The following is a 9602-nucleotide window of genomic DNA, read 5'->3' as shown; positions in this document are numbered from 1 at the left end:
CCTGCCCTAGATTTGTGAAGGCCCTACTAAGCAACATCAGATTAATACTTTTCTTCATCCTGGAAACTCAATGGTAAAATAGGTATTTACAACCACATAACTATGACAAAGCCTTGTATCATTCTTTTTCTGTTAGGATTCAAACGGACTATGCTCTGGAAAATCATTCCCATTTTTTAACGCATTATTTTCCTCACAGTTTTAACACCCACAATTTCCAGTTTGAGATAGTTCTGCTTCCTTCATATTTGAGAATTCAACCTCATAGTTATTTAATGAATAACTATTTATATATGCAGTCATTGCTGCATATATATCTTGTGCAAAATCCATGTGCGAGTCTTCCCTGTGAGACATTTTGATCCCACTTGACCAGCCATACCTGGAAATAATCATGCATACAGCTAGCTGGCATCTAAATACATCCTCTGGGATACATGACGTCTGGACAAAAAGATGACATCCTTGGAAGGTGGACGGATATATCTTGACCAAGAACTGTGAGCTACATTGCCCATTCTGACAAGCTTTAACTTCCCAAACCTTGTGAGCAGGAAGTACAAAGGCTGCTGCAGCATTCTGGAAGAAGAACCCTTGTGTAAAGGAAACTGGGTTGGCAACTGCAAGTGGTGCAGGAAGGACACCTCTCGTGGCTCCTCTCCCCGTCACCATACTTGCTTCACAGTGGTCAATTAACTCCATGCCCAGCAATGTGGTCCCCTCCGGTGGTTTTTGGACTCCAATCCCCATCAGCCCTCAGCACCACAACCATTGGTCAGGATTAATGGGAGCCATACTCCAAAACATCTGGAGGTTACCAAGTTGGGGTAATGGCTAGAGGCCATTTTGTTTATTATTTTATTTTCGCTTTGTTTTTGCCGCCCCTAAATCTTACCTAAATCTCTTTTGGGAATGAACCAAGATTTATTCACAAAAGCATGTAAGGAGGCTGTTTGCTGGCAGCAGGGTGCAGCCACGAACTTGCCCCTGACGGGTTCCTTCGGAAGGAATCATGGCCAAAGCAGGAGGTGAGTTTACTTCTGCTTTCATAACTGGATTCCCTCATGCTACAAGCGTAATAATTTGTACAGAGTCAGCATCTGATTTTAGCTTCTGTGCTGCCCTAAAGATACCAGGAAGAACACAGATGGAGCCTGAGGACATTTTTATGTATGTGAAGGAGGGAGTATGGGGAATGGAGGGGGGTGGCTCCTCTTCAAAAGCCATTCCTTATTCAAATAATTATTTTTTTTAATGAACAATCAAAGGGCTGCTCTCTTTACACAGAGTAGAATTTAACTTTCATAGTCCAAGCTGGGATTTCAAATCATCTCTTTGTGGGCATCATCAGGCATCCCCCCCTGCCAGCTAGACAAAGAACAGTTGAGCAGCAACATCACATGGGTGGATATGTTGTATTTCCAATAGCTGATGAAGTCATACCAGAGGGGTAAGGTCACCAGTGTGGTTGTTTTTGTTTTGTTTTGTTTTTTAAGATGGCAAACATCAGTTCCTAGCAGCATTGGTAAGCTTATTTCAGATTCAAGCAGACTTCAGAGTCACTTTCTATTGCGCTCGATGCTTTCCTAGTAAACAATGCAGCAAGCTGTGCATTTCATGGAAGTAGTGAGCAACGCATTATGCCAGCATTACTAAACAAAATGTGGAGATATGGCGAGGTGGGGAAGAGAGGGCCAACAACTCTCCCTACACATAACAGAGGGAAATCTAGCCAATGGGAGAGAAGAACCCTACAGAGAACAAGCATGCTATAAAGTGTGGTGGTTGCCTGATGCTGCCTGCTCTTTCTGTGGAGGTGGCCAGTATGCTCTTCCTGCAGCAGCTAGAAATATTTGATAATGGAAGTTCAAGAGCAGAAACAAGTTCTTTCCCAACTCACCCAGCTTAATCCTCCTCCCTCGCCAGCTTGGCACCTCCATGTATTACATACCTGCCATTTCTGCAAGGTCCAGAACTCAAAATACTGAGTCAAAATTGAGGCCACAATCAAAGGAGAATCTGTGGTCCTCCAGGTGCTGTTGGCCTTCCATCAGCCTCAGCCAGCCAGCAGGGATGATGGGTGTTGTAGTCCCGCAACATCTGGAAGACCAAAGAGCGCCCACCCCTGGCCAAGAATGTGTGTCTTGGCCTTCCCTTGTAATGTAGGACAAACCAAAAGGTAGACTATGTAGCAGCAGTGCAAATTTCTGTATGTTGGGTTTCTTGCAGCCAGCTTTCCCAAGTCTTCTTTCAGGAATTGCCTGTTACATAAATCCAAGGTCTAAAGTACAGGAAGAGACCTGGCTGACTCCAACGCCTTTCCAGGTGATGTGCAAACAGGAGTTTTTTATATACTAGAAGGGGCTGCTTTAGCCAAGAGGGCTCATCATCTTTGGGCAGATGGCTTGCAAGCAAGTTAAACAAGAGCATTTCAATCAGGGAAGTAAGACTCAGTAACACACAATACAAGCCTGTTATCTCTGCCGCTGCCTTGTGTCAACACACCCACACACACCAGGCCATCTAGATAAGCAAAGCTGCTCTCAAATAGTCTCATGCTTAGGGTACTGCAAATGAGTCAAGAAGTGTAACTTCAAAACCCAACAAATCCAGAAGGGCACATGTCCTATGCAAGAGACACTTAATAGCAGGGAGACAAGAGTTTAGGATTCGCCTTATTATTTTTTCAGTGGCTCTTGTTCTGTATCAAAAGATTCTGGCTGTTTCTGGATGAGCAAGTTCTCTATCCCAGTGGAATTTCCTGCCAACTGATTTTAAGAAGCATTATGTAAGCCTCTGCTTACATTGATGTGAGAGTAACATGTGCTCTTCCGGTGCTTCAGAAACATACTGCTCTCAGCCCCAAATGCTATTTACATTCTTCTAGGATCCCACTGGCATAGTCAAGAGACACTGGCGCACATTAGGAGCAGGGAAGGGTGTCTCAACCTGCCTTCTCCAAAAGGAATTATAATAATACATCAGAGTACAGTGGTACCTCGGGTTACAGACACTTCAGGTTACAGACTCCGCTAACCCAGAAACAGTACCTCGGGTTAAGAACTTTGCTTCAGGGTGAGAACAGAAATCGCACAGCGCTGGCAGCGGGAGGCCCCATTAGCTAAAGTGGTACCTCAGGTTAGGAACAGTTTCAGGTTAAGAATGGACCTCCAGAACGAATTAAGTTCTTAACCCGAGGTACCACTGTATCTTAGTCAAAAGAATTCTTAATAAGTTAAATGGCCTTCACTGGCAATTCTTACAGCACTACAGTACCAGCATGCCTACTTCTCCAGTTGAATAGTGTTATGCATCAGAACATAACAGCCTGATGGGTCAGGCCAATGCATCCAGTATCCCGTTCTCACGGTGGCCAACCAGATGCCTGTGGGAAACCAGCAAGCAGGAGCCGGGCACAAGAGCACTCTTCCCTCCTATGGCTTCTGACTCCTGGTAGTCATAACTTTACTGCCTCAGACACTAGAGGCAGAGCACAGCCATTGTAGCTAGTAGCCCTTGATAGCCTTATCTCCATGAATTTGTCTAATCTTCTTTTAAAGCCATCCAAGTAGGGGGCCATCAGTGCTTGGAGAGCTACTATCATCTGTCCTGAACCTTCCAAAATTCCAATTCATGAGATATCCCCGAGTTCTAGAGTGTTGAGGCGGCAGACTTTTCTTCATGCACTTTTCCAAGCCATGCACAATTCCTTGCATGCATGCATGCAAGTCACCACTTCCTTGCCTTTTCTCTAAAAGGTCCTGAATGCTTTCCTCATAGGGAATTGCTCCGTCCCCTTAAATCACAGGACCTCTCATCTTTTTACACAACTAAGCTTAACCCAGGAGTCTTTTTGAAAGTCCAAGTATACTCTGCAAGCTGAAACAACTATCAGTATACTTAAAACTCCCAAATAACTTATAATCAGTTGTGAGACAGGAGTTGCCCTTGGAGAAGTTATGCTGCCTGTGTAAGCAAGACTTGTTCTCCTATGTGCTTGGTTATTTTATATTTAGCAAAACTTTACCCCACTTGAGCGTCTGATTACATTTTTTTATTATTTTTTTAATGCAGAGCCTTCATACTTTGCTTAAGTAGCCTGCATTTGAATTCTGGTATCTTTGCTTTCATAGCTACATGCTTTAATCATGCATGACCATGGATCTCAATTCTCAGTATGTATGTACTGGTAGCAAAACAAGAATTAAGATAATTTGACTTTTAACTCATAACATTCTTCATCAAAACAGAAATACCTGAAAGTTACCATTTAAGATCCATGCCTTATGTTGCGGGGGGCGGGGTTCACAACAAATAAATTGCTTTTTCTCATCAGAAATGTGCATTGTTTAGAATTAAAGGTCCTCTTGAGATCTCTAGAGTCCATAGTCTTGATGAGGATACTAATATTTCTTATTGTTCCTGTACATATCTACAGGTCAGCTAAATGGCAAATGAAGTCACAACGAAAGGGGAGTATAAATGCAGTGACTTGGATGGTAAAGTGAGGTTATAAAAGAAGATGAAATTAGATCCCCTCCTCATTTTCAGTAACTGAGGATTATCAAATGTGGCTCATAGTAAAGCATATTTCCATCCCAAAAGTAACACACACACACACATTTTGGTTGCAAATGTTTACTGATTTAACAATAAGACAAAGATGAAGTGACAAATAATATTTGCCAATGCCAACAACCTTCCAGTAGATTACATGATGAATTTCTTATGTTATATAATGCTTTACAAACTCTTATTCAGCCTTGCCACAAACCTGCATTAGGTCATAATTATTCCCATTTTACAGATAAGCATACGAGTTCATGAGCCACTGCAATGGGAAATTTACTGGTGGGGTACCCTGAAAAAAGTAAATCTTCCTTATAGTGAATGTGATGCTATATAAAATCTTGCTTATTTTGAGCAGTATCGTATAGGTAATTTACACACAGTTGTAAAGTTGAGAACAAACAACAAACTGTAAGTAAGTTGATTGTTGGTGGCTAATGGATCCGTTCTGTTCGAAGAAGTCATCCACTTTCATTTAGAGAATCACGTTAATACATAATGAATATTTCTCCAGGTTTCATCACTAAAGCTGGTTCTCACATTCACATACATCACTTGATTACTCACAGCTGGATATGTAAACCAGTTCCACTGACTTCTTTTAAAATGAGGTGATAAAATTATTTCATGTCTTCGATTGCTCATTCACACATGCTATTTGATCTTCCAGTATATCAACTGAGGAGCATGCCTGGATGAGTGTGCCTGCCTGCCTATAAGACAGAAGTATATGTGTTGTTGTCAAGGGAATTGGTAACAAGCAAAGCTGGCCATTTCATCTATGTTGTTGGTACTGCAGAAGACACATATCTCTAGGAAATTCCCTCTAGCTTACTTAGTTCGCAACCTCTCTGATGAAAAAGACACCCAGTGAACTGCAATGAGGTGTACATTGTAAGGTGTACTGGAGCACTCCCAGAGTCTGGAGGAGCACAGCACACAAACCAAAGACAACCTAAGAACATTAATCAACCAACAGCTGTCAGCATCACTTTCCTTTCTGTCTGGGCATTGGAATTAGATTAAGGCAACTATGTTTTTAACCACCCTACAGAGGCCAGGCAGATCTGTGTTACAATCAGAAGCTGCAAAGTATATGTAAGGAAATAATATATATTTTGGCAACACACATTCCACAAATCATGCTAGCAAGACATTGAGCACTACCATAGCTCTTTGGGCTAGTACAACAATTAATATTTGAAGCAGTTTTATGGTCCCACATTTGTGTAGCTGGGGAGGCATATATAGCATCTCCTTTAGTGTTTGCATACTGCTTTGTCAGTAACTACACCTTCATTTTCCTGGAACCTCACTGTGAAAATAAACACATCTGAACAATGAGCCAATGCAACACAGTGGATTGCTTGACTACCTAGGGAAATTTGGGTCCAAATTCCAGTTGTCACCATGGATTCCTTAAGTATCACTGCCAAGAGTATCTCCCTCACAATTTTGGTTTGGCAGCCGGAGCGCAATGACCTGCTTAATAAGATTGTGATTAGGAGGAATGGAATAGTAATTGTACAACATTGCACATAAAACTAGTGTTAGACAGAACCAACAGAAGTGATACAAAACCACGGTAATCTGGCAGTTTTTACATCATGAACAGAATGACCTACAAGAAAATTTTAACCATTCCTTCAAGCAAAATTATTTCATAGCCAGACATAAAAAAGTAATAATTTGGCCATCCTAGAGTCCTTCTACTGGACACAAATGGTAAAATGATAGTCACCTGTTAATGCCACATTTTCATTATTCACAGGTTGTGTTTTCACCTCTTTAAATGTTATACCTTAACCATCCCAGGTGCCGTGGGAGAAGACACCCCCCAAGGGCATTTGCCTACTCCACCTTGCTCTGTGTTTAGACTATGATGCAACCCCACAGATATCCTCCTAGCTTGCTCAACTATTTTCTTTACTGTCCTTTTCTCTGCTCTCCAGAGAAACAGGGCCTTGACAGTTTCCGGCGGGAGGGGGGGAATCACTGTGTGCATCCCCCATGCCCTTTTGAAGAGGAAGCTCCCCTCTTCTCTTTCTTGAAGCAGCAGCAGCAGCAGCTATGGAGTAGCAGGGAAAGGAAGAGTGGGTGAAGCTGTTCCCAATATTGGTGAAATTGAAAAAGCTTTTCCTCCCATCACTTTTCTGCAGGGAAAATGTAAAAAATGTGAAATGGCAGATTGAAAAACAAAAAAAAGCACTTCAGGTAGAAAACCTCTTCACAGGTTTCATGAAAATGAAAGAAGCCTGAAATGCAGTTGTAAATATACTTTCCTGCATGACCAATCAGTTTAAAACCCTGACAGTGCACATAAAACTGCATTTCTGCCTTTCATGCAGGAGAGAGGCTTGTAAGTGTTTGTTTTCCTACATTTATATCCTGCCTTTCGTCCATTATGGAATTCAAGGTGGCACACAGATAGCTCTGTGGGAGAGGGTCACTCATCCATCTGACCTAGATCAGATCAGCTTCAGCAATGCGGTGGTCTCATGTGCCAAGGACTTTTAAGTGGTCCGTGTGTCTGAGATTACAGGCCATTGCTTAACCCCTTGTCCTGTCCTAATCTGCACCTACAGGACAAGTAAGCGGAGAAAGGAGCAAGAAACCACAAAGACCTCAGAGGAAGGGGGGAGAATGGTTGCAAATGATGCTCAGAAGATCAGAGAGCGCCCCTCACACTTGTAATTTCTCAACTGCCTGACTCACTCACTCATTACTATACCGTGACAGGAGGAAGATTCTTTGATTCAGTACAATCTCCACTAAGCAACTTTTTAGAAGTGTATAATTTTATTTTATTTTGGCAAGGGTGTTCAATCCCTTAGACAGACCATCATACATTTACCCACACAGCTCTCTGCTTCATTCTGTATGCATTCCACTTCATTGATTTTATGGGAAAACCCAAGAGAGTCCAAGCCAAGTAGTCTTTGCCAATTGCACGCCTTCCCGAGGGAAAGCACAACCTATTTAATAGCACATCCAACACATTTTATTTTGAATCTTCCATACATCCTCAAAGGAAGGAACATACATGCCCATGAGTGTGCACACGTCAACTCTGCTCTTCTGCAACAGCCATGGACGTGCAAGCTTGTTAGTGGTTGATGTCCAGCTCTTGAAGGAGTCTTTTCTCCAACTGCATTCAGACTGGAAGAAGTCACCAGGCTCCAATGCGTTGTTTCTTCTTGGGGAAGGGGCAGGAGGTAGCAGAAGGAGACATAGTGATGCCCGAAAAGCAGGTTAGCCGCTGTCACACGCACAGTGGGGGCACTAGCAGCACAATGTGCGTTAGTCAGTGGCTCACCTGCTTCTGGAGAATTAGACCAACCACAGGCAGGCTGGCTCTTCTAAGATGTCAGCAACAGACACCCCACTACCACCACCCCTGCCCCTACCAACATGGATCTGAAATACACAAGAAATAGATCAGCAGCAGAGTCACCACCAGCACTCCCTAAGACCCAATATGTTCGGCCACACTACTTCCCATATTTCAACACATACAAAAATAAGCCCAGAAAGCTTCTGTTTCAACACCCCTGGGCCATTCCAACATGTGCAAGACAGATGCAGACCACACCAGAGGGACTTTCTACAACACAGGACAAGGCGTCAGCTGCAGGCGTTTTGAAGTCTCTCCCTTTGGCCACTTTTTGCTTAATTCTGTTCTGCACTTTCCCAACACAAAACATCATGTCAACTTGGAAGAAACTGGTCAGTCCATTGAAAAGTGGATTCAGAGCCCCCAGCTAATTCACAGAAAAGAAAGGAAGAGATCTTGCTGTAGAAGTTGGAGCAATAAGGAAGTTCCGTTTCCACCTGGAGGACAATTCCACGCCGCCACTTTTACCCACTGACTTAACTGGATATGAATTACATCCTCCGCCACCCCACTTGGTGTTTATACAAGCACAGGCAACCGAACAGCGCAACCCCTTTTTGCAAGTCTGCTCAGAATCAAGTTATACTGATCGCAAACCAAAACGAAGCAAGAAGCCCCATTCCTTTCCTTGCACACCCTGAAGCGGAGCGAGTGTGGAAACCTGGCCGACCAATTAATCGACCGGCTAATTTGCGACAAAGTGAAACTGCTTCTTTCCTCCTCAATGGATCAGCTGCAATTTCATTAGGCAACGAAGCGTTTCGAAATAATATTAAGAAGGGGAGGAAAAAAGTTAAATGGAAGTTCAGAGCCCTTTCCCAGAGCTTGGGGGGGGGGGGATCGAGGACTGTCAATGACCTGGTACGAACTTGCTTCCGTTCGTTCCTCGGCGAACATCTACACTTGGCTTTGACGACTTAAATTCTTCCCTGAGTACGGATGCGCCTTTTAATTGACTTGGCCGGGAAAGGGGGGGGGGTGCTCTATGCCGCACGCTGAAAGTGAAACCAAGAAATGCTGTCCCCCCCCCCCACTTTTTAAAAATGCTTCCCCTTAACTGCGCCCAACCTTAAAACACCCAGCCGGAAACCAAGCCCTACCCCGAAGCCCCAGCACCCACCTCCCTCCCTAGTTACCCCACTTACCTGAACTTCGCAGGCGCCGCCTCTCCTCGGGCACTTTCCACCCGGCTCCTTTCGGCAGCCTGCGCTGCCCACTTTCCACAGGCAGGAGGGAGAGCGCGAGCGAAGCAGAGGCAGCAGCAGCGGAAACTTCTCCTTCCCGGCGTTGCGCTGCGCTACCCAGCCCACGCCGCTGCCGCGCAACCTGCCTTCTCTTTCGCTCCCCTACCCCGCCCTGGCTACATGCAAATCGAGGCTGGTGACGTCGCGCGGCGGGTCCGCCAATGGAGGCTGCGCCCGGCTGCCGGCCAGCCACGCCTCCCGCCGCGCCCGCCAATCGGCGGAGACCCCCTCCTCGCGCGGGGCTAGGCAGCTCCCTCCTTCGCCCTGCCCCGGGAGTTACAGCGCGGGGTGCGGCGCGTTCGGTTCTGCACGTCCTTACTTTAGGGAGGAACCAACTGTACTTGCCCGAGCGTCGATGCCGCTCTCCTCCCGCCCGCCTCCCTCCCCCCCGCTCC

The 9602-nt window shown here is 44.8% G+C and overlaps 1 long non-coding RNA gene across 1 annotated transcript; it reads right to left on the bottom strand.

Moving 5' to 3' along the window:
- Positions 1 to 4622: 4622 nt before the first annotated feature.
- LOC308472953 lies at positions 4623 to 9277 on the bottom strand. The gene is made up of 2 exons (XR_013983813.1): positions 9109 to 9277; positions 4623 to 7986 (listed from the first exon to the last, which is right to left on the bottom strand). It is a non-coding gene; the product is annotated as an uncharacterized lncRNA (long non-coding RNA).
- Between the last annotated feature and the right edge of the window lie 325 nt (positions 9278 to 9602).

The sequence above is a fragment of the Podarcis pityusensis genome (assembly GCF_964106645.2).
Source record: "Podarcis pityusensis genome assembly, chromosome: 1".
Lineage (NCBI taxonomy): Eukaryota > Metazoa > Chordata > Lepidosauria > Squamata > Lacertidae > Podarcis > Podarcis pityusensis.
This window is presented reverse-complemented; position numbering and strand designations above follow the sequence as displayed.